We start from the raw sequence: 26227 nt of genomic DNA, 5'->3' as shown, positions 1-26227 counted from the left end.
GATAATACAAGGGAATGAATGGGTGTTAACTCCCAACTCCCATCTTGTACCCAGAGTCAGCATAACATTTGCATATCCTCACTTAAAAAAAAAATTAATAACAGCTTTCTTTCCTGGTACCTTTTCAGCAAGGAGGAGGGTAGTGCTAATGGGGAGGAGTGGGACAGCCTCAATTAAACACAAAGGGACTTTCAATCACATGCTTAAATTATGAGAACTGAATGTGACCCTGGGGATAGGAGTTGGAGAGACAAAGTGCCACACTGTTTCTCTGGAGAGCACTCTTGGTGACAGATTTGATGAATCATCAATACATATTAGATAAGGCAGATTTACTGTGACTGTAACAAAGCTTAAGCTTTAGGACTCTCACTTGCATGGGCCTCTTTCAACAACCTGGGAGAAGTTCTACCCATGTGTTTGTTCAGATTTATGTTTCTGTAAATTCTATACAAGTGAGATGCATTACCACTAGCATGAAGATGGTTTCCTTCTATTCCTTTCTCCTCCAAACACCCTGTGAGACACAGGCACATGCACCCTTCCAGGTGGCATGGTAACATTTATGGGCATTTGGAATACAGCTAAGGAGCAGTTGAGTTGGAAGTACATTTAGTTGGCACTTAACGCTTCTATGTGAGCTAAGCTATTGCTTGGTGTGCAGGTGGAGAAATGGCTTCCAGGAATGCTCCTGTCCTAATTCTCCCTGTGTCATGACCCAAAGATACAGAGCCAGAAATGGCAAAATAAACTTCCCAGGACCAAAAAGGAAATAGAGTGGGGAAGGAGAAAACAAGACTTGAAATAAATGTTCAGAACCAGAAACCAGCCTATTGCAACGACTTTCAAATCTTACAGAAAGATAATTCACAGTGAAAGAAACTTGATGGAGTTTCCCAATTTAACAGCAATGCTGAAAAGTGTATATGACACTATTAATAAAGTGTAAAATTTTCCTCAACTAGCAATAAAAAAAGTCCAATCAACAGAGAGAAAACAATTATCTTTCTAATCTCTCTGTAGAGAATATTACAGAAGCCACTGTTGTATGAAGTGATCAAAGACCATGCAGCCAAAAGTATTTTTTCAAATGACAGACAATGGAGCCATTTAATTAAAATATTGCATAATTTTTCTGGATATATATGATAATAGTATTTCTCAGGTTTTAAAAATATGTCATTTGCTGTGATTTCTTTTCTGATTCTAAATATTCTACTTTACTCAATATCTTTTGTTCTCCTTTAAGATGCCCTCCAAGGGGCGCCTGGGTGGCGCAGTCGGTTAAGCGTCCGACTTCAGCCAGGTCACGATCTCGCGGTCCGTGAGTTCCAGCCCCGCGTCAGGCTCTGGGCTGATGGCTCAGAGCCTGGAACCTGTTTCCGATTCTGTGTCTCCCTCTCTCTCTGCCCCTCCCCCGTTCATGCTCTGTCTCTCTCTGTCCCAAAAATAAATAAACATTGAAAAATAAATAAATAAATACATAAATAAATAAATAAATAAATAAAAAAGATGCCCTCCAAAATTCCATGTTTTAGGCACCACAAAACCTGGGTCTGCCTTTGCATCTTAGATCTTTGTCTTCAACATTCCATAGGATGAGTAGCACTCCTGATACATATGTGGAAGCCCCAGGAACTTTGAAACTTGACTTGGTGTTAATCTGAATAGTTCATGTAAGTCTTCTAAAAACATATAATACAATAACCAAAATGTATTAAAGGCAAAATTTGATGTATATTTTTCTCTATTTTGCACATCAAGCTTCAAGGGCATGATTTACCCATCACACAGAAGATGTCAAAGTCTAGGAGATTTATCCCCTTGAAATTAATCTTAAGAAAAATTATCATAGGCTTTCTAAGGCTAGCAAACTTCACACCAGACATTAGCTGTTACACCACTGCCCATTTAGCCTTTTTCCCTAAATTACGTTCATGGAGAAATTCTAGATGTTTCTAAACTCTGGTTATTAGATATTGGTTAATTAAGTTTATATCAGTGATTTGGTGGGAGGAGGGATTCAAAATAGTCCTGAATTACACTAAACCCAGCTCTCTAGTGTTTCTAGTGAAATATGGGTCTACTTGGCTATCTTCTGAGGTTAACATAGCCAGTTTTATACTTTATGAGGGTTGTAAGCACTCAAAAACCCTGCTCAAAAGCCCCCCAGGCTCACCCTGGATACCAGCATGCCAGAGCCAAATCCCATCTGGTCCCAGTCAGAATGAATGCAAGGTTCTATGCACTATGATGAACGCACCAATTACCTTTCTGAAGGAGAACCAAAAAAAGTACATGGATAAAAACAGATTAAAATTATTTAGGTATAGACCATATGTAAAAAAAAAAAAAAAAAAGCACTTGAAACACTATCATTCCCAAAAGGTTTAATCAATCTTTTTTCACAGATTTGAGTTTTTGTGTCAAAAAAAGAAAAAAAGGCATCAGAAATAGCAATACTGGTTGTTAACGAGCTCTGCCTAGGGAGCTGGCTTGAATCCTGTTCTGTAGCCTTGGCCAGGGATGGTGAGAACTGGCAGGAAAGTGGGGTCTGGGGGGTGGAGGAGGAGAAGTTGATCTCTATTTTTAGGGCCAGTGAAAATCGTTCCATTTTAGAACAGCTTCTACTTCGCAGTTGGAAATACCACAGACCAAGCCCATGAACATATTTCATGGTCCGTAAGTACATACTACACTAAGCTTTACATGGCAGCTTAAAAAAAACGGTATCTTCATGTGTGCAAGAAGATTCACAAATTAAAAACATCTTCAAAGATCCTGTTCTCAGCAGGGAATGGGTCCTACAGCTACTCACTTTTTCTGCATAGCTAACCATCCTCCACTGCCTGCCCCCACCCCTAATGTTAATGGCCCTCCATCGTGTTCTTCATAGAACAGCAGCAGAGAAGTTTTCATTAACTGCCAATATATTTTAAATATCCTCATTTGTAGAAAGTGCTAATAATCCTTCTTAATGAAGAGGATATCACTGAGGGTCAGGGCTTTAACTAGGTGACAATAACAGCCACAGAGAGGGAAAGGGACAGAGTCACAACAGGTATCAGGAAGCTGTTAACCCATGTAAGACTGAAAATACAAAGCCATGAAGGCTAAATTGTAAATGTTAAGGCTCTCTTCAATTCTTTTCATATAAATCATGGTTAATCTTTGCTAGTAGCTGTGTTGAGATGACTGTTCTCCACAGAAGAAATTAATAAGCTGGTTCAAGTGTAGGCAACTTTGACACTGAGGCAAAGAGGCATCAGAAAGGAGGACAGCTTTTCTTTCTATGGCGGGTCCTTCCCCCTATCAATGCCTTCTTTCTCCCTGTCTGGCTCCCTACTCCTTGGGCTTGTTGGTGGCATGCATGAGCAATGGTTGCCTGAGTCTCCCTCCACCCCCAGCAATGACACTCTGGTTAAGTCACACAGTGATATGCACTATGGAGAAAAATAAAGGAAATTAAGAGGCAGAGATAACGCTTGTATGAGGAGGCTATTATTGTGCTATTTTATACAGGCAAGTCCAGAAAGGTCTCCTTAAAGAGGAGACATTTTACCAGAGATCTGAATTTATAATGGTCTAACCATACACCATACCTGAAGTTGAAAGGCAAGGGAACAGTAGGTGCAAAAGCCCTGAGGCAAAAGCACACAGGGTGTGAATGTAAGGATGACCTGGAGAGGAGGAAGGGGAAGCTTGCGGGGAGAGGAGGTCAGAGAGAAACAGGGCCAGATCACAGAAGGCTGACCTCTTTAGTCCTGTCAGGACTTTTGCTTTCAGACTATAAGAAGGAAGCAGTTAGGAGGGTTGTGAATAGCAGTATGGCCCAAGGACAGGATCGTGCTGGGTGCCATGAGAAGGATGGTTGGGAGCATAGGTTTCAGCAGGGACCCCAGGTAGGAGCTGACACAATGATCCCAGAGACAAAGATGGCACCTGAGACCAGAGGACAAGTAGGGGGAGGGGCGGGGAGAGGGCGGTTCTGGATAGGTTTTGAAAGCAGAGCCAATAGTGTTTGCTGGTATTTTGGTTACGAAATTTCAGAACTTGACATGATGTGGGAGTCATGGGTGACCTAGGTTCCCGGTCTGGGAAATGAAAAAGAGGACGTTACTAACTACAAAGACTGATTGGGTAATGGGAGAAGCAGGCTTTGTGGGGACTAGGATATTACAAGTTTGGTTCAGGACATGTTAACTTTGAAAACCTACTGGATAGTCCAGAAAAAGTATCAAGTAAGTAGATATAAAACTCTGGAGTTCTGGAGGGAGGTGAAGGCTATAGACAGAATTTGAAAGTCAAGAGCACAGACCCAATGTACAAACTCACTGTATAAACACGTGAGACCAGATGATATCACCCAGGAACGAGTGGAATCAGAAAAGGGAAGAGCATCAAGGATTCAAACTCTGGGCAGTCCAATGGTTTAATTTGTAAGTTGGAGGCAATAAAAATAAATCGGGAAAAAGGGCTGAGAAGGAGTCCCTCATAAACTGTCCTGTTTACCCCATTGTAAAAGGAGAATGAATCAGTTCACGGTTTTCAAGAGCCAAACTCTCTACTGTAGGAAGAAGGCTGCTAACGTGTCTACACCGTCCCACTCATCACTTTCCAACACAGACTGCTCCCATACGCACAGGCATACTCTCTCACTCTCAAGAACACACATTCACACACACCCTCACATCCAGGTTGCACCTCTACAGGACAAGCCCAAAATACAGCTCAAGCACAAACTTAGGAGAACACACTAGGGGTTATTCTGGCTAGGGCTCCACAGAGGCAGGACACCCTCAGAGCAACACTTTACTCACCAGAGTCGGGGGAAGGGATCAGGGAAAACTCACTGGCAACTTCAAGGTCCTGTCCCAATTGCATTATACAGAATGTTTTCCCAAAGGGAACAAAACTTGAAAAGAAAATTATTCCACCTGTCCCCAAACATTCATTCAAGTTTAAATGAAGAATTTGTATCTTAATAAACTTTGGTACTTAATAAACTTTAGTACTTTAGTACTATCTTTAAGTACTAAAGATAGTAAAAGCCACTATCTAGAAGCTCTCTCTAAGTGTGTATGGAGTACAAGACAAAGAAGTCCAGGGTATCAACTCCCCTCATGCATCAAGACTTCAGCAATCCCTGAGGGTGCTGGGCCTCCATGAGGGAAGTCTGTACCTCTGGATTACACTGCATTTCTACAAGATGTCACAGTGCCCAAGAAAGGTCAAGTTTTACACACTCTAATTAAGTACTTTCACTTGCTTTGTGCTGCTTGCAGTATTCCTAGTGCTATTCTTGATCTAAGCATTCATTTGGTCCCTGCTGGTCTCTTTGTTAATCAACGCTCTAAGTGGTCTTGAAAAAAAAAATGTTCTGAGGCACCTCTTATCTTCCAAGCAACGTAATTGAAGCTGCAGTCATCCTCTGCCAAAGTCAGAGAATGATCCAATGTGGGGAAAAGTGGGTAAACCAAATGGCCTGTTTAGAGGCATGTGGCTAAGCACTTAAATTTTCGATTTGGGAACTACTGTGCTGGCATCAGATGGATATTCTCTGTGCTATGGAGCTTGCCTGTGAGGACTTCATTGGAAAGCATAAAACTGAGAAGAGACAGTGATGCCCTGCCTTAACCTTACTTTGAACACAAGGTCTGGCCCTGCTGCAGTCTCTCACAAACACAACTGCTGCTAGTTACTAGACAGCACGGAGAACTTAATGAACCCTTAGCAACGTGTGGATTGTTTATTGATGGCCACCACTGGGGATGAGAATCTCCCTATGCGGTGAAGACAACTCTTGATTATCTGGAGATACTTGAGTTACACCAGCTTATCCAGCAGTACTTAATGGCCCAATCCCGGCCTTCTCAGCAGGAAGGGGGGAAAAAAACCACACAAACCAACCTTACAAAACAAGGAAAGTGGAGTAAAAGCCAATTTTACATTAGACTGAAAGAGAGAGACATTTCCAGCAATTAATTACAGGAAAGAGTCAAACAAGTCTTTATGAGCAAACCTTATTATTCGGTTTGAAATAAATAAATCCCCTATACATCTGATGCACTCCTTCATACCACATTTAAAAGACAAAAAATCCAAAATCAACATTAGGTTAATTTGGAATAACCCAAATTAACCCTTCTGTTATCCAAACCTCAAACAAGCCCTTAAAGAATCAGTTTAGGGGTGCCTGGGGTAGTTTAGTCAGTTAAGAATCCAACTTCAACCCAGGTCGTGATCTCACAGGTTCGTTGAGTTAGAGCCCCACACTGTGCTCTCTGCCGTCAGCACAGAGCCCCTTTAGATCCTCTGCCCCGCTGCCCCCCATCCCTCCCCTGTTCTCTCTCTTTCTTTAAAAAATAAATACACATTTTAAAAATCCTTTAAAAAATCAGTTTAACATACAGAAGGGAATGGTCATTGCACAGCTATAGGAAATTAGCCCACACTTCCACTGACCCTCTCACATTTCCTCTACAGTCCAATTCCTATTCCAAGCCTGGGAAATTTCATCATTACAGTGAAACTGGGCTCATGCTCTGTTGTCTCCTCTTAGCTTCAAAGTACTCTAAAACTCTCCAACACATCAAGTGGCAGATATTCACTAAATACATACTCAATGAGAGTATGGTTAGTTGATATCATTAGTTCTTTCCTGGTTGCCAAAGGAGCTAGGGCAGTGGCTGCTGAAAAGGGGAAGTGTGAAGGGCCAGCACACTGGGTTGGGCTCTGGGCAATTGAGTGCTATAGCATGTGAATCAAAGAGGACAGAAAGAGTTGACAAAAGTGCATGTTACCCACAACACAATTTGCCTCAAGTCACTAGCATTGATTCTACTTTTCAAATAGCAAATTTATAGCAAGCTCATTCTCATTTCACTAGACGGTAAATAAGACCTTAAGAACAGGGGCTGTCCCATGCACATGTCATACATCATACCTTGCGTATGTTTGATGCTTGCTCATTAAATGTTGGGTAAGTTGAAGTAAAATGAGGCATAGATTTTTGTGAATACCACTAAAATGATCCTACTGGGGTACAATGTATGCAGAATTTCAGATGGCTCAAATGAGGTAAATCTTAGCATATGAATTTGGTTAACTGATGTATGAATGTTCAAAATGGCAGGACTGTGCCAGAATGACTTTGGATGCAGTAGGATGTGCACACAACATTCACAAAGGAAGGAAAGAGGATGAAAATGCCGAGCTTACAAACGACCTATCTTGCTGCTCTATTTCTCTCTGCAAAGCTTCGGGTTTCAGTTCTAGCCTAAGAATAGCACCAAAATTTGTATAGCCCTGTGGTTTTCAAAGTGCTATCACAGGTTTCTCTACAATCTCCCTTATGATGGAGGTTTCACTTAAGACACAAGGAAAGCTATATTTCACAAATTTCCCCAATATCACCCAGAACAAGGCTGATCTGGGATGGAAATCCAGAGTCCTGATGCCTATTCAGGTCTGTGGCAACTTCATCATAAAACCAGATGCTCGTCTTTAAGAGATGAAAACAAAAGTAGATTTGTACAAAATAGTTTTATAACACTAAGTGCATTTAAAAAAATGTTCTTGTGAAAACCAGATCTATGAGACACAGATCTAATAAAGATTAAAAACCCTGGAACAAGATACAAAGACCATTCAAGCTAAATGAGATCTTCAGCCAACAAACTAAACCACTAGAGATGTTTTAAAAAGGACATTCATGTAGGTGTCCAAACACCCTCATCGTTATACTAAAGTAATAACTAGGACAGGTACGCTACATATACCTGCAAAACCAAACGAGTTTATATCAACTCCAGGCAACCTCACTCCCAAGAGAGGCTTCCTGTCACCAGCACCTAGTGAATAGACTAGTCGGGTCATGAATGCAACACAATTACTAACACAGCCCTGTCCTGCTCATTAGGCTAAACTGTGGTGCCACAGCACATTGCTACTCCCGCTGGTAGATAAGCTACCATGACATTAGAGCAACTCAAGAAAAATAGGACAAATTTATCATGTTCATGGAAGCCCAAATAAATTAGTTCAACTAAAGTTTTATTCCAAGCATGACTTCTCACATAATGGGCAATGGCAAAACAGCATCTTAAAAAGAACACTGACCAAAAGAAATTCTTGTGATTCCTTGTCAGAATCTACCTTTATTTATTTAACCACTGCCCCCAGCCCAATTCTAATCTCCAGGAAAGCCAAACTCTAACTAATCCCTCTTCCAGCAGGAGGCCAAATGGTGTTTTAGGGAGAACATGCATTATTGGTCACCTTCCTTTGTCTGTTGCTCTATATTTTCCCTTCCTTTTTTTTTTTTTTTTTTTTTGTTCCATACTATCTTGCTAGACATCAAGATGCATACTGACTCTCATACTGGTATTTCACTGCTACCCATCAGTCATCCAGTTCTCTGACCCTCTGGTTCCCTTCACATCCTACTTCTCTTCTTGTCTTAAATGCTAGCATTTAAGCAGGTTTACCAAGGGAGTATTGAGGCCTCAGCAACATAGATTCTTAAGGAAGGTTTGGTGAAGACGATCCAGCTATCAAACTGGCCCCGACAATAAGTAATGGGAAGTTCAGCATTCATTGTCCAAAGACACAAGGAGAAATCAGACCCTGTGCCATTTTAAGTACCTGAAGAGGCCAAATTTGGCAAGAAGGACAAAACAGCTTTGTGGTGTTTAGTCCATTAAGGGCAGGACTTCGGTCAATGGTGAGGCTTCTAGTCCCTAGAGATTAGGCTCTATGAAGACCCAGGAAGGTGACAGAGGGCCAGCTATGCAGGCAGACTTTCAGGCAATCTTAAGCTCAGGGACAAGCACTAAACAGTAGCTGAAGCAGATGCCCAGATGGAGTCTACACACGGCAAGAAGATTGAGTGAAGATTACCACTCTACAGACATGCAAAGGCCAGGATTTAGCATCTCCTTATCAGACATGAGGGTACAGAAGCAGAACTAATTCCACCTCCACCAGTGGACCAGCAGCTCCCAGTGTGCACATTCATCATCCTACTCAAGTTGGCTGAGGGATGGATGGGTCAAAGATGGAAGAGGGAAGCCTAAGAGGGCATGGCTGGAGAAGTGGTGCTGGGGACACCAGGGCACACCAGCTCTGTGGCCACAGCTGTCTCTTGGGACTCTTTTGTTCTCTACCATCAAGATACTATTTCCAATATGTCAGCATCTTGGAGTACAGAGGAATGAAGCAATGTGTGCTTGCTTATGATCCCGTCTATAGAAAATGAGCCTCAACCAAAAACGCTGTCAACAAGGTACCCCAACCACCCAGATTCCCAAATCCCTATTTGTTAATGTTCCTGCTCTGTGCATCCTCGGCATTACATAACCTCAACTGGTTAAGCCCACCATTGCAGGAAAAAGCCATAACCCAGGTTATTACAAATATAGGATGTCCAACCTCATTGGCCTTCAAGATTACCCAAACTTTATTTGATTTATCTCACCTTGACTCTGAACCATTTGATCTTTAAGATGTCTTTTAGGGGCACCTGGGTGGTTCAGTGGGTTGAGAGTCCAATTTTGACTCTAGTCATGATCTCACAGTTCGTGGGTTCAAGCCCTGTGTCAGGCTCTGTGTGACAGCTCAGAACCCAGACCCTGTTTTGGATTCTGTATCTCCTTCTGTCTCTGCCCCTCCACCAGTGATGCTCTGTCTCTCTCTCTCTAAAAAATCAACACACATTAACAAATTTTTTTTAAAAGGATGACTTCTTTTAAACTTTCTCAGAGGCCTTAGCTCTACATCTTACCTATCTATTCACTCTTGCAGAGGACTTTCACATTTTGAGAAGATTGACGAAATCCAACTTCAAGTGCTCCAAATTTCCTTCCATTCTGCTCCAAAAGTTCTCAGTATTTTTACCTCCTCCCTCATATATCAGGAAGAATTATTCCCTGTTCTTGCCAAGCCTAACCCAGACCTTGTTTCTTCCCCCCTGCACTTTGCAAAGTCATAACTTTATCACTTAGTTCTTTTCTTTCATAATTCAACCTCATTTTTTTCTACTGACTTCATCTGTGTCTTACTTATATTCAGGCTTCTCCTGTCGTAGGTCCTATATTCCCTTTTCAACTATCATGCTACTCCACCAAAGTTCTGGTATATATACCAGAGTCTATACTGGGATGTCAAACAGTCTCTTCCCAGGAACACCTCTGTCCATAAGTCTCTATGGATAAGGATTCAAGCCAAGGCCAGGCCATGGCCAGTGGTGAATCAGGATGGAAGGCAAGAAGCACTGAGAGTGCTAGGCACAGGACCTTCATCTTCATCTTCCTTCTTCACCTTCATCTTCCTACCCCCACTCACCCCTGCATTTCTTAAAAGGCTCTTAATGAGATCTTAATGAATGAAACCAGACATTCTTTCATTCTTCATTTTCCTTGATGCCCTCCTTCTGCAAACTCTTCCACTGGCTTCTAGGTCACTCCATTGGCTTCATTCTTCTCCCTCCCTGGGCATTCCTCCTTGATCTCCTTCCACAGCCACACCTCCTCCCTCACCTCCTCACTGCAGGTATGCTGCTGGAGCCTGCTCTCCACTTTCCTCTACATCCTCATACCCCACCTTCAGAAACTGATTCACCCCTTCAATGTCATTTCCATGGCTCTCAGGGCAACATCTCAAGGGAGAACATCTGATAAATTCTAACATGTCTGTGATTTAAGAATTATAAATCCAAACTTTTTACATTAGCTGATGCCAAATGAAAGACAGCCCTTCCTCCTGACTTACCAATTTCTGTTGATCAGAAGGATTTCAACAACTTATCACTATCTTGAATCCCTTTTCCTTTCCCTCCATCAGTTGCTAATATGCAAAAGTATGACATCCACAACATCTTTTGTATCTTCTAACTTCATGTCAGGTTCAGAGCACAACTCTCCTTGGTCATGTCTTTATAATTTCTCGTTTAGATAATCAGACCAGCTCCCTACCTCAACTCCTTGCTTCCAGTACCTCTCCTAACCTATCTTATACATACCTGAATATACACCTGATTAAACTTCTTAAACATAACTTAGCTCCTCCTCTCAGAAAGTACCAACTTCTCACTCAGGCATCTAAAAGCTGCCAACTTATGCTCAAACCTGCCTTCCTCCCACATACTTTTCCTGTGATTCTTCTACTCCTGTACCTTGCTTCTTTCTGTCAGAATACAGGACTACATACACCTTGCCTTTTCATACCTCCTGTTTTCCTCCCACTGCTTTCTGTCCTCACCACTACCTTCCCATTTTCCTCTCTCACTATTCCACCATAATTTAGATTCAGTTTATATTGAGGGCTCACTTAAATACTACCACTATCTCCCTGATACATACACATATATGATAGGTGTATATACGATACACACACACACACACTCATTTACTTTGCAATGTATATATATTTAATATAAATATAAATATATCAAAGTGAATAAAAGTCAACAAGAGATTCACCATATGGTAACTTCTAAGGTCATGGGTCATTTGAGTTATTCTACATTCATGGTATGGGAAGGGTGATCCTATATGGCCTTCAGATGAATGTTCTCCCTATAACTGAGCTCTCTCCTTTTCCTTCTCAAATATTTTTGACACATTGAATCTGGAGGAGATTACTACCACTTTTTTTTTTAACTTTCAAGCACAAAGTGAAAAATAAATGACATTCATCTAGCAACAATTTACAACTGCTGTCTGATTAAAAAAAATATTTTCAGGTGAGTCTGCAGGGTCGTTTACGCTTTTCACTATTTCTGGAGTCACAGGGAGCTTACTAAATGTACGTGGCAATCATTCACACAGCTTAGGCATTGGGCCAGGAGGTCTAGATTTATCTGGCTGGGCAAGAGAGTCAAATCCAGCCAAACAATACCTGAGTCACCTGTGTGGCTCCTAAATTGGGATAAAAATGGCCTGCCCTCCTTTGAATTTTTAAAGTGAACACAGAAGACCTAATCCTCTTAAAAAAATCTGACTTAATGCTGCAAATGAATTCTAACAGGTGTAATTCATTCCCTCCTTATGCATGAGTTATTTTAGTCAACCACTTTATAATTGAATTTTCTTTAGGCAATTCACAGCTAGGCTGAATGACAGGTTTTAAAGTGATAACACTGATCAATAGGCCACCAAGGACACAGTGTGCCCACTTAACAGTTACAATAAGCAGGTCCCTGACACGTGAAAGATCCCCACTAATTAATTCTCCCACACAGTCCTACAAGGTACCTTGACTCTGCTTAAGAAGATATGTAATCAATCCCACCCAGCAGGTTGGTTCTATGTTCCCACAAAAACAGAATAATAAATGCACAATTATTAAAAATGCAACATTTACTATTGTTTTAAATTTCCTAAAAGTAGACCTTTCACAGGGTCCTCAGTAGTTATGGCTTGTAATCAAGATATATTTGAATTCTGATTATCTTGAACTAACTTGAATATTTACTCTTGCTGTGCAACTTATTATGTATTTCAGGATTCTGAGCAGGAAACCTCTAAGGGTCTTGAATTCTATATAGGCTAGGTACATCTTTTCCTCTCTTCTACCAACCCCTTCATCACCTCGAAGATACCTATTTTCGAAGTCTCCTGCCATCTATTGCTCTTATCTGTAAGAAAGAAATAGCCCTCTTGTTACCAAGGCTAACCCAGGATTCTGTCTGCTATGGTCTCCCCCTAAATGCTTATCTTCCTGTGTTTTCATTTTCTCTTTGTCCATATAATCACAATTCTAACCAATCATCATGTCCAGGATTCACTCCCTTCCCCAAAAAAACCCTAACCCATGATGTTAGTAATCTTTAATAATGATGGAAATAATCCCTTCATTTCTTTCTCCTTCCTAGAAGATCACCAATGACCTCCTCCATTCCCCAACCCAATGACCTGGTCTCATTCTCCATCTTCTTTAATGTCTATAGCATTTCACAGTGCTGGCTACGGCTTCCTACTGAAACACCCCTTCCTACTGTTACTCGGTGTGCTATCCTTTGATTGCTTCTCTTCTCTCTGGAGGAGTCTGGGTTTTATGGTGTTTTGTTTTTTTTCCTGGTACAGCTGCATGGAATGGTTCCCCAAGGTACAGTTCTTACCATCTTTGTTTTTGTTTCACCTGTCACTCTTTTTTGTACTGCTCTCAAGATGCCCTCTCCAACCCTCATTTTTACAAGCTCTGGTCCTGAATTTCCAGCTGCTTCTTAGACATTTTCTTCTAAAAAAAAACCCAAACTAAACATGACCTCAACCAGACTTATCTTCCCTCCCCCTAAAATTGTCCATCATTTCGTTAACTTTGTAATTATACTTTAATTCTACATTCACCTAGGTGCTGAAGACCACCTCCTTCTCCTTGACTCCTTCCCCTTTTTCACCACCCACATTTTATAAGCCACCAAATCAATCTGAGATGTCATTTGCACTGTCACTGATACATTCTACTCTTTTGATATGCCATAATCACACAGTTATTATCACCTCACATAGAAAACTATACCTTCCAGTTCCCTGCAGCTGGTGTGCTAATGTGATCAGTCTGGCCAATGGGCCATGAGCAGTATTTTACTTCTGAATGGGCAGAGAGAAAATCAAAGCATGAGAACTCCAGGTGTTCTCATGCCACAATGACTTTCAATGCTTTAGAAGGAGAAGACTCTATTTAGTGGGGTCCCTGATTACCTATGATTAGGACCTTACCATGCTGTATCATTCAGGTAGGGGGAGGAAGAAACAAACCTCTGTGATACTAGAATCTGGGGCTTAATGTGCTCCTCACACATAACCTGGCCTGCCTTCTCTCTTGTCTTTTCAACCTGCTCTACCAAGGCAATGCTTTTCTCACCATCCCCTCTTGTCCAAATGATACTATTCTTGCAACTTAATCATTACTTCCCCAGGGAAGCCTTTGCTGATGTCTCTTGTTAGAGCCAATTCCATTTTATATGTTTCTCATAACACTGTACATTTCTCCTTTATGGTACACATCATTGTCATTTGTCTGTTGTTTCTTTAATGTGCATTTCCACTACTAGCCTAGAAGGTCTCTGAGATCAGGGACACTGTACTTGTTTTAGTTCACCATTGAAACCCAAGGTCCAGCACAAATAAAGAAATTAAACACTTCCAAATTGAGTCAATGTTATTTTTCTTTTTATCTACAGTGTCTAATACAGCTCTTGGTAGAACACTTGGTTATTAATATGAGGTAATGAATCGGGATGGAATGATCATAAACAATAGACATTGGCATAACTGTGTTATCACCTCTATTCAGTTGTTTCAGGGTAGGATCCACATTTTTATCCTTAACACCCCTGCTACCATCACTAGCTCAAGTAGAGAAGGAGTCACTAAAAGCTGCAGAGTCACCAATGGGATTGTAGGGGCACCTCTGAGAACTTGCTAAGAGTGCTTTATGAGCTGTGAACATGTATCAAGTATTAACCCTTCCATATTCATCAAATTCAACAGTTATCATCATTCCTTCACATGCTCAACTACTCCAGAGAACTCCTGCCTGATAAAAGGTTAAATACACATAAACTAAACGTGCATATGTGCATGTGTATATATTTGTGTGTATGCCTCTCCTCCTCAAGAATAGAGCTGAGGGGAAGAAGTTAGGAGACACAGGAATTAATGCAACACATTCTTTTAATACCCAGCTTACCAAACTGTGACTTGGAGCCATCACAGCCAACATGTGCTTGGATGGGCACAAAACTAATAACATAAAACTGTTCTGTCAACTTTTTACCAAATCTATATTCTGTGAAGCCATTTTGGTTGAGCTGGCAGATGATCTCAGCAAACTGACATTACCATTTTTTCATGTTTCCAAGCCAGAAACATCAAAGTCATCCTTGACACCTTCCTCTTCGGGGTTTCATGGCTGATCTAATAACAAGTCCTGTCAATCTTTGCTCAAAAATAGCTCTCAAATCCACCCATTTCCCTATACTGCTACCAGCACCCTGGACCAAACCACCCCCCCCCTCCCCAGCTTAGAATGCTGCAGTAACCTCCTAACTGGTCTCCTCATATTCACCAAGATCCCTCTTCAATCCATTCTCTACTCCACATCCAGAATGACCTTTATAAAACATATGTCATTCCCCAACTCCACTGTTTCTAGGATGAGTCAAAACCCCATATGATGGCCCATGAGATCCAGCATGGTCCAGCCTTACCTTCCTCTCCAGCCTTATCCTGTGCCCAAAAAAAACACTTCCCATCCCATGCTGCTCTTTTAGTTCCTCAAAATGCTTCCTGCTCCCTCCTGTCACAGGATCCCTTGCCTGGAAACTCTCCCCTCAGTCTTCACCTTAGCTCCTGCCCTACTCCTGCCTCAGCTCTCAGCTCAAGCAAAACTGCTTCAGGGCAGCCTTTCCTGGCTTTGTATTTGACTCCTGCTCCAAACCAGCCTGCAATGTTAGAGGTGGCAATTATAGAAGTTAAAATCCTTCAAAAGGGGCTTCTAGGGGCTGGTAAAGCTCTGTTTCTTGATCTGGTGCTAGATACACAGGACCCTTGAGTTTGTGAAAATTCATCAAGCTGTATACCTCTATGTGCATCCTCGTATATTATACTTCAGTGGAAAGCTTTTAAAAATGCCCAGAGCACCTTGATCCTAATATATTTCCCCTTAACTGTGTTACACCTTTGCACAGTTGCAATTTTACATCATTAGATTAATGCCTAACACTCTGCCATTAGACTGTATGCTCCACACAAGCAGGCTGGGCTCCCTCACCATAACCCTAAATGCCTGGTCTAGGAAAGCACTCAAGAAATACTAGATGATTTGGCCAGTGAAATTCTGATGGGATGAAGCTCACAGAAAAAATAGGTCAAACTGAAGGGCACAGACTATCTGACACAAGAAACAATGGTCACTGTCTCCCCTGTTGTGGACATTCTATTCTCTTGGGTCCCTCCCCCTCCCCAGTGCTCATGTGGGATGACAAAACACAAGTTCTTTATCTTAGAAAGATTGAGACCTGTGCCATTTAGGCAGAATGAAAGAATCAAGAGGCACCAAACGAGGGAGGGCAGTCAAGGAGTCTCTGTAATAAGAGCAGGAAAAGCGTGGCAAGGCAGGGCAGGCGAAGACGAAGAAAGGAGTGGGCACGGAGACAGCTGTGAAGGAACCAAGCCAGCCACCCACAGCAACACAGCCCAAGGTGGTTAAGCCAAGAGGAAGGTGCCACCTGATACAACATTAAGCATCAGTTTTGTCATAAGGACAGAGAAAGAAAAAGAAACAGCAGAACCCAATGAAAATGAGCAATCAGGAAAGCAACAGGGTGCCAATATGAACCAGCAGCCGGGACGCCTGAGCCACCACACCAGATGCGAAGCCACACGAAGCCTGCCCACATCTTCCCCAACAGCAGTCCTCACTTTTCACTCCTACTGGCCCGAATTTTTCAGAGAATACAGCCACTATTCAGTAAGTATTCACTAAGCACCTAACATATGCCAGGCAATGGGCAGACCCAGGCACACAAACCATCTGCTACCAATCAGGAGGAGGCAGAACTGCCTGAGCTAAGGCATGCACTCTTGCCCTCTGTTTCCCCAAAGTCTACAACATACTGAACTGAGGCATCACTTCCAGGTTCCAGGGGATGCACTTGGGGGAGGAAGTGATGAGACAGACACCTGGCACAAGTAATAATCAGATGACGAAGAGTTTGGGACCAAAAACGTCCAATAAGGACAGACGGCAGATGGATGGACAGACGGACGGGGACACACACACACACACACACACACACACACACCCGAGAACTGAACTAGAGTGGAAGAAACAAATAAAAAGGAATTAGTGTGAAAAACTGAACAGGAGACAGGAGGTCAGGGAGATGTAATGATAATCTGGCTGGAAAGAAAGGAAAAAAGATGACATTTACAGTAAGAGGCTTCTGCAACTAAATCCTTCAAATGCCCTTCTAATATTCTTCTATTTGCTCTGGTTCAATGGACCATCTGTGGCAATAACCAACGGTCACTCAATGAACAGAGATCTAACTGCTTATTAAACAGGTTCAGTTTTTTCAGGATGTTTAATTTTTTTTAAGAAGTAGACTTTAGCAACTTGAAACACAGTATAACCCTTCTAATCCATCCACTTCTCAAACCCCAGAAAAGAAATCCCTAACTCACAGCTTCTTAGAAAACGTTAAGACTTCTCAATCCTCAGCCTCAATGTCCTCGCTGGTGGCAAGGCAAGGGAGAGGGGGCTACCTTCCATGATGCTCTCTTCCCTGGCCAGTGTCTTTCCTGGTTAGGCTGGCTGCCAGGTCAACTGCCAAGCCAGAAGTCCAAGGAGAGTTTTTCCTTCCCTTTTTTCCCTGGTGGGGCCTGTATCATCTTATTTTTGGTACACATTGTAACATTCTTTTCAACAATGTTCCCAACAGAAAATTTACTTTGCTTTCCAACTTCAAACTAAGAATATTTTCCAAAGGTTGCATATACACATAACTGGGTGCATGAAAGTAATTGTAAAACTCCATTGTAGTCTTTATGCCAATTACACAATTGGGTCCAGGGGACATTCTATTGCTAATACCTAGGAAAGCATTCTAACTTAAAATCTTTCCATATTTTAAGTGGGCATCCCCAGAACCAACAAGTACCAAGCCCCTAATGAAGAAGTATTTGCTTCCAGAAGCTCCCCGCTATCCCACAGGCCCTTCCCATCTATCTCACTCTCACCATACTGTTGAGAAGAAAACCTGTGAATACACAGAGCTCATCTACACAGCCTGGCCCACCCTTCCTGGCTGTTGGCATGCTGACGGTACTTATTGCCTCAGAATCTCCAAAGCAGAGGCAACGCAAAGAATGAGTCAATGAAGCCATTTAAGTATAGCCATGGCTGGGCCTGGCAATGTTACAGCAAATTAAATTTTAATGAGACACAGAAAATGCTGAACCTTTGGAAAGTTTATCAAAGGAAGGGGCATCTGAAGGACACCAATGCCCCAGGGCCTAAGCGTAGACACAGAAGGATAACTACATGCCAGGGCCACTCAAGGTCAAGGATTTGCACACTACACAGGCATCCAGATGTGAGGAGACCAGCCCTCTGCAAACATGCTGGCTTTTACTATGAAGGCTAAGCAAATTGATGTAGGCCTCTTCTGGAATGTTTAGACAAAAGATGTAACAAGGCCAAGTGAAAGATGCTATATATCCAAATGACCTAAATACAGGTGCTGACCAATGACCCAGTGACGTGGAAGCTGCCTCAGGTGTATTTTCTGAGCTTGCTCTGCAGGGACAGATTCACAGATGGGTCGTGAGAAAGTTTTTTTGTGTGTGCTCCTCCAGATTCTCTCTCTACCCTCCTCTGCCTTGCTCTGTGCCCCGGAAGACTGCATCACCCTAGCTCTCCCTGCTTTCTAGCTTCTCACTGGGCTCCACCATTAAGAGGCCCTGGGACGAGATACGACTCAAGAAAGAAGAACAAGGGTTCTCTCCCTGCCAGGCCGTGCTTTGGCAGTGGGTACATCCCTCTACCTAAGGTAGAGCTCATGTCTGCTGGCCCCTCTCCCCTGGTGACAGCCACCTCCTCCCATTGTTCCTGCATGTCTGATCCATATGGATTGTAACAGTGGGCTTGGCTGGTGTCTGGCTCTCCCCTGATCACTGAACAGCATTCACAGGACAATGGACAGAACGAAACGAGTGAGGATCTGGTACTTAACTACCTTGGTGCCCTCCCTCCAGTGCTACCTTGGGTTGGTGCATTCACCCCTTAACCGATGTTACAGACCCTGCCCTTATCCCTGTTGCCTAGAAACTCACCTGTTCTTTTGGAGCCCTGACTGATACAGGCACCCACCTGCTGTGATCTCCAGGACAACCACAAGAGCTTAAGAGTATGGGTTCTGCCATCCAACTCCCCGATATGAACTCTGATTTTCCCAGGTGTTAGTTAGCTATGTGACTTGGAACATGTGATCAGCCCTCTTCAAGCTTCCTCACGGCGGGTATCCTAACGGAACCCAGCTCAGAGTATTGTCATTACAATTAAGACATGTATGTGACATTTACTATACTTCTTGTCATGTAAAAGTGCTCAATACATGATAGTCATTGTTATTATCACAATTATTATTTACAATGATCACTCTCTAACCCATCCCTGATTGCTACTATTGCCTGAAATCCACGTTTCTGTGATGAGCCTCTACATTGTTAGAAGCCACTGTTAAAACAGAAGTGGCTTTGGGAGTATCTGGGAAATCTCTGTACCTTCTGCTCAGTTTTTCTGTGAACCTAGAGCTTCTCTCTCTCTCTCTCTCTCTCTCTCTCTCTCTCTCTCTCTCTCTCTCTCTATATATATATATATATATATATACACACATATATATATATATGTTTATAAATAGACACATAAATATATATAAATACACACACACACACACACACAAAATCTAGGGGCATCTGGGTGACTCAGTCAGTTGAGCATCCAACTCCGCCTCAGGTCATGATCTCACAGTTCGTGGATTCGAGCCCTATGTCAGGCTGTGTGCTGATGGCTCAGAGCCTGGACCCTGCTTCAGATTCTGTGTCTCCCTCTCTCTCTGCCCCTCCCCATTCACACTCTGTCTCTGTCTCTCAAACATTAAAAAATTAAAAATAAATAAATACTCTATTAAAAAATAAAAATAAAAATACCTCAGGTAGATAGGACACATTCAGCAGCAAGGACCATATATCGATCTAAGCAGGAATCTGCCCAGAAGTGACCGGCACGTGGGCCTGGACAGGCAAGACTAAGTGGACTGTCACAATGGGAGTCTTGGAATGCCAGGGTCTTTGAGTGGGAACAGAAACTTTGAGAGATAGGCCAGTCACATGGCAGAGAAGCCGGCACTGGGAGGGAGATGGATAGGCACCAATGGCTTGTTATCTGCTTCCCTGTTTTTCCCAAGCCATACTGGGCCAACAAGCATGTGAATCTCCTTCTGAGCGCATCACCCCACCCCAGCACCTGATCAGCAGGCCAGGGCTGTCTCCAAACCAAAGGTCACCAAGGCTGGAGATCTGAGCAAGAAAGCCCTTTATGGGGCTAGTCATGCCCAGGATAGGTCCTTCACACTAAATCCATCATCCTTCCTGCCAGCTGGCAAAACATTTTCCCTCCAGAGCCAATGTTTCTGTAGAATATTTAGAGCGAAAGCATTTATCACAGTGATATAACCTGACTTCCAGAAATTGAGACATCTAGAAACAGGCATCTGAGTAATAGCACTTATATCCCCTGTCACTTTCTGAAATGATCCAGTGAGAGAGAAAGACAAAGTTGTTGTAACTTTCTGCCAAGCAGGTAAAGCACGAGTACACCTGACATGTCTCCCTGTTTCCCAGCAAATGAAGGGAGCATTTCTGGAGCATTCTTGCTTTCTTCTCTCAATGGCTTGTACCTCTCTAAACAGCTTCTGGTATCAGCAAAACACTGGCTGCAGTTCCAATAGCCCCAGATTTTCCACTTATTTATTGAATCAATGCTTTCTCCCTTTCTCCTGTGATCCAAAGGAGAGGATTAAAAAGGGCTATATTTTACAAGACTGTATTAGAAGAAGAAATTCCTCCTATCTTCAGTGTCCTTCATAGTCTCTTTGATGTCTTTTTAATTTGTTTATATTTTTTAATGGCCTGGTCTTTTCCATTTCATAGTTTTACCAAAGCATAAAAGGAGACACTTATAATTCACCATCAAAACAAGACATAGTTTGGAAATACTCAAACCAAACACTTCACATTTAAACAAGGTGGCTTCAAGGACCCCATTTCTTCCTGTGGATTCCTACTGCATTTAAAAGCTTGAACACTTTTATTGAGAAAAAGCAGGACAACACTCCAAATACTTTAAGATTATAGAGGAACATCCTTTTAGTCATACCAGCTATATGGTCTATGCAAGGCAGAATTGCACAAGAAAGGAGCACCTGGGTGGCTCAGTCGGTTAAGTGTCGGACTTCAGCTCAAGTCATGATCTCATGGTTTGTGAGCTCAAACCCAATTTGGGCTCTGTGCTGACAGCTTGGAGCCTGGAGCCTGCTTTGCATTCCCTGTATCCCTCTCTCTGACCCTCCCCTGCTCACGCTCTGCTCTCTCTCTCTCAAAAATAAATAAAAGTTAAACATTTTTTTCAAAATTAAAGAAATTTAAAAAAAAGAATCGCACACACACAAAAAATCTATCAAGTTTCCTTGCTTTTCCTTCCAAAGAAAGAAAGAAAGAAAGAAAGAAAGAAAGAAAGAAAAAAGTACCTATTATATTCCATGTCTATAATCCCCAGGAAAGTATTAAAAACAAATTTAAATTTCTCAGTACTTACTCTCACTGGATACCAGTGGGCTACTGTTATTTCTCCCACGCAACAAGCTTTCACCAAAACAGTGCCAACCCAAATAAGGGATCATGACACCAACAGGGAGAGCTCACTATGCTCTGGTCACCTTCAGATTACCCCCTATTATTAGGCAGCCACACCACACCCAGGCCAATCTTCGTTCCCAGGAAGAACCGGAACTATGGCATACTACTGTTTTGAGAGGACATCATTTAACATGCAGCAGATCTGAAACCTCATAATAAAAACCTTACAGGGGCGCCTGGGTGGCTCAGTGAGCTGAGTGTCCAACACTTGGTTTTGGCTCCAGCTGTGGTTCCAGGGTCATGGGAACAAGCCCCATGTTGGGCTCTGTGCTGAGTGTGGAGCCTGCTTGGGATTCTCTCTCTCCCTCTCTCCCTCTTTTTCTGCCTTCCACTCACTTGCTCTCTCTCTCTCTCCCCCCACTCTGCCCCTCTCCCTCCCTCACTTGCTCTCTCTAAAAATAAATACATAAATAAAATTTCAAAAATTTAGAAAACATTATAGAGTGGAGCCTCAGTAAATTTTCATAGGAAAATATGGTTGAAAATCATAAAAATCACAACAGTTTTAAGTCCCTCACATATACTTGGATTGCAAGGAAGACTAGAATCAGTTGTTCTTTCTCAAAATAAATGTATATTCAGACCATAAAGTCAGAAGCAAAGGGCCTGAAAACATCAACCTTCAGGGCAGAAATAAATCCAGCAGTCATTGTTTTTATTTTGTTTTCTAATCTCAATGAAAAAAGTCTGTCTGTGCATTGAAAACTACAATGCTGAAATCTAAGTGAACTATCCTATCATATCCTGAGTCCCCTCATTCTCTTATGTGTTTTCCTTCCTTCATTACTTTACACTGAATCTATCTTTCCAAAAAACTTAAAAAACAAACAAAAACCTTTTGTCCTTCTTTCCCCAAATGTCACCATTTAGATTTATTTTTATTTTATTTTTATTTTTTGCTTTAAAGTTTATTTTGAGAGAGAGACACAGACAGACAGAGAGAGACAGAGAGAGAGAGAGAGAGAGAGAGAGAGAGAGAGAGAGAGAGCACACATGTGGGGGGGGGGGTGCGCAGAGAGAGAGGGAGAGGGCTAAAGAATTCCAAGCAGGCTCCATGCTGTTAGCCCAGCATGGAGCTTGAACTCACCAACTGTGAGATCATGACCTAAGCCAAAATCAAGAGTCACTTAACTGACTGAGCCACCCAGGTGCCCCACACCATTTAAGATTTAGATGTGGGTACAGATTTAAAAAGTAACACACACACTCTAGGGAAAAGTTTCTTGGCAAGAGCACAATTTCTCTCTACCCTCAGGATAGTTTGGTTTTCCAGTGACTCATCTGGAATGTCTAAAACCAAATGAAGTAATTATCCTCTAAAACCTACCCAAGAGTGATGCTATGATTTGCCTTCAAATGCCCATTCAGATCACTGTATCTCCATCATCTTATCTCACAGCCCGAATTCCAATGAAACTGATTTTAAATATAAAAAGTATTATAAACAATGACTAAGCCAAATTTATTTCAGGAATGCAAGATTGTTTCAACATATGAAAATCAACATAATACACCATAGGAGTAGGTTAAAGGACTAAAAACACATCTGATAAAATCCAACACCCTTTCATAATAAAAACACAACAAACCAGGAAAAAGCAAATTTGCTCAACACCATAAAAGATACTATGACAAATCCACACCTAACATACTTAGTAGTTAAAGACTAAAATTTTCCCTCTAAAGTTAGAAATAAAATGGGGATGTCCTGTCTCTCTACTTCCATTCTACCTTGTACTAGAGGCTTTAGCTAGAAAAAAATCGGGCAAGAAAATGAAATAGAAAGCATCCAGGTTGGAAAGGAAGTAAAAACTATCTCTCTTTGTAGATGGCATGATCTTATACTTCGAAAATCCTAAAGAATTTATAAATAAAATCTTGGAGCTAATTGGGCAGTTCAGCAAGTTTGCAGGATACAAAAACCAAGTGTGTTTCTGTACACCAACAATAAGCAATCCAAAGATGAAATTAACAATCCCATTTACAAGGTCATCAATAGAATACTTGGGAACAAATTTAACAAAAGACATGCAAAATATATACACTAAAAACCATAAAACATTGTTGAAAGAAATTAAAGAAGACATACATGCAAAGATATCCCATGTTCACTAATCATGACTTAATATTGTTAAGATGAGAATACTTCCCCAACTAATCTACAGTCAACACAATCCCTATCAAGATCCCAGCTGACTCCTTTGAAGAAACTGACAAACTCACACGAAAATACATAAATTCAAGGGATTCAACCCAACCAAAATAATCTTGAAAAAGAACAAAGTTTGAAGACTCACCTTCCCAACTTCAAGACTTACAACCAGGCTCAGCAATTAAGACAGTACAGTACTAGCAGAAGAACATATAGATCAGTGGAATAAAAAAGAGTCCAGAAATAAACTCTCACATTTACATGAGTGGTTGTCCACAAAGATGCCAAAAACAATTCAACAGAGAAAGAAGCATCTTTCAATAAATGGTGCTGGGACAACTGTATGTCCCACATGAAAAAGAATGAAGTTGGAACTCTATCACATACCCTGTACAAAATTTAACTCAAAGTGGATCAAAAAACTACAAGAGGCAAAACTGGAAATCTGTTAGAATAAAACATAGGTATAAATCTGTATGACAATGGAGGAGACCGTGGTTTCTCAGCTAGGACACCAAAAGCACAAGGAGCCTAAGAGCAGGTAAATTGGACTACATCAAAATTAAAATTTTGTTGTGCCTCAAAGGAACAATAAAACAAAAAATGAAGACAGCCTAAAGAATGAGGAAATATATTTGCAAATCATATGTGATAAACAACATGTAAGCAGATTATATGAAGAACTCTTAAAAAGACACCCAATAAAAAAATGGGTAAAGGATTTAAATAGACATTTATCCAAATGATACATGCAAATGGCCAATAAGATAGGACAAAATGTTTATTAGTCACCAGTGCTATGCAAATCAGAACTACAAGAAATACCATTTTCACCTACTAGGATGGCAATGATCCAAAGAACAGAGAGTAACAAATGCTGACAAGGATGTGGAGAAATTGGAACCCTTATATGTTGCCAGTGGGAATGTAAAATGGTACAGCTACTTTGGAAAACAGTTTGGCAGTTCTTCAAAAAGTTAATCACAGAGTTACCATATGGTGCAGCAATTTCATTCCCCAAAGAATTGAAAACATATGTCCACACAAACACTTGTAAACAAATATTCACAGCAGCATGATTTCTATAGCCAAAAAAATGGAAACTCCAATGTCCATCAACGGATGAATGGATAAAATGTGGTACATCCATATAATGGACTATTACACAGCCTTAAAAAGAACACAAGTACTGATGCATGCTACGGTATGAATGAACCTTAAGCATTATACTAAGTGAAAGAGGCAGACAAAAAAGATCACATATTGTATGATTCCATTTCTATGAACTGTCCAGCATAGGCAAGTTCACAGAGACAGGAAGTATGTAAGTGGGTACTAGGCATTCAAGGAAGGGGAAATGGGGAACAAGTGTTAATAGGTTTCTTTTTGGAGTGATGGAAATAATTCAATCTGGGATTACACAGTACTGATTGCACAATCCTGTCAATTTACTCAAAACCTTTTTTTAAAAGCTGACTTTTGGGGCACGTGGGTGGCTCAGTTGGTTCAATATCTGACTCTTGACTTTGGCTCAGGTCATGATCTCATGGATCTGTTCTAAGGCAGAGTCTGCTTGGGATTATCTGTCTCCCTCTCTCTCTGCCCCTTCCCTGCTCATTCATTCTCATTTTCTCTCTCTCTCTCTCTCTCTCTCTCTCTCTCTCTCTCTCTCTCTCTCTCTCAAAAGTAAACAGACATTTAAAAAGGTGAATTTTGGGGAGCCTAGGTGGCTCAGTCAGTTAAGCCTCTGATTTCAGCTCAGGTCATGATCTCACAGTTCATGGGTTTCAGCTCTGCATGGGGCTTTTTGTCTCCTCCTCTCTCTGCTCCTCTGCCACAGGGGCACCTGGGTAGCTCAGTCGGTTAAGCATCCGACTTTGGCGCAGGTCATGATCTCGCGGTCTGTGTGTTCAAGCCCCGCATCAGGCTCTGTGCTGACAGCTCAGAGCCTGGAACCTGTTTCAGATTCTGTGTCTCCCTCTCTCTCTGACCTTCCCCCATTCATGCTGTCTCTCCCTGTCTCAAAAATAAATAAACATTAAAAAAAATTTTTTTTAATAAAAAAAAAATCAAGCAATTCCATTAAAACCTGGCCATGGAACAGACATAAGTAATATAAAATGACAAGTTGACAAAAAAGATCATTATGATGGTCCTTGAAAGTATGATTCCAAAAGCTTTTGATCACATCATATTGCCAGTTGCTGTCACTGAAGGGTTAGAACAATATGCTCACTGAATGAGGCCAGACCATGCTGTTTGATAATGATAAACACCCTTAGCAAAGCAAAACTCATCCCCTCCCCCAAAATTTTTAATGAATCTTCATCATAAAAATACTTCCAATTTATTTCTCAAATATGCTACATGTCTCAGTGTATTTCAGAGCTGTTTCGAACCTACTAAGTGATTCGAATGGAAATGCACTTGGCTACCTCCCAGGAACAGGTAGCTTCCTACCAAGTAATTTTAAAGATGAAACAGGAACATTCCAGAGAAAACCTACAGAGAGTAGTCTGTTAGCCAATACAAGGCATTAGTCAGCCTGGCTTCAGAAACATTATTGCTTTATGCCATTTCTCTTTTGGGC

The 26227-nt window shown here is 41.6% G+C and overlaps 1 protein-coding gene and 1 long non-coding RNA gene across 8 annotated transcripts in view; both read right to left on the bottom strand.

Annotated features, from left to right (window-relative positions):
* Positions 1 to 26227, bottom strand: part of CCDC85A (coiled-coil domain containing 85A) — a 202282-nt gene that overhangs the window by 116684 nt on the left and 59371 nt on the right. The window lies entirely within an intron of this gene.
* LOC123384467 overlaps positions 1 to 26227 on the bottom strand; it is a 77421-nt gene that overhangs the window by 2362 nt on the left and 48832 nt on the right. The gene's annotated exons all lie outside the window — the stretch shown is intronic.

The sequence above is a fragment of the Felis catus genome, chromosome A3 (genome assembly GCF_018350175.1).
Source record: "Felis catus isolate Fca126 chromosome A3, F.catus_Fca126_mat1.0, whole genome shotgun sequence".
NCBI lineage: Eukaryota > Metazoa > Chordata > Mammalia > Carnivora > Felidae > Felis > Felis catus.
The sequence above is the reverse complement of the archived record's forward strand: the minus strand, read 5'-3'. Positions and strand labels throughout refer to the sequence as shown.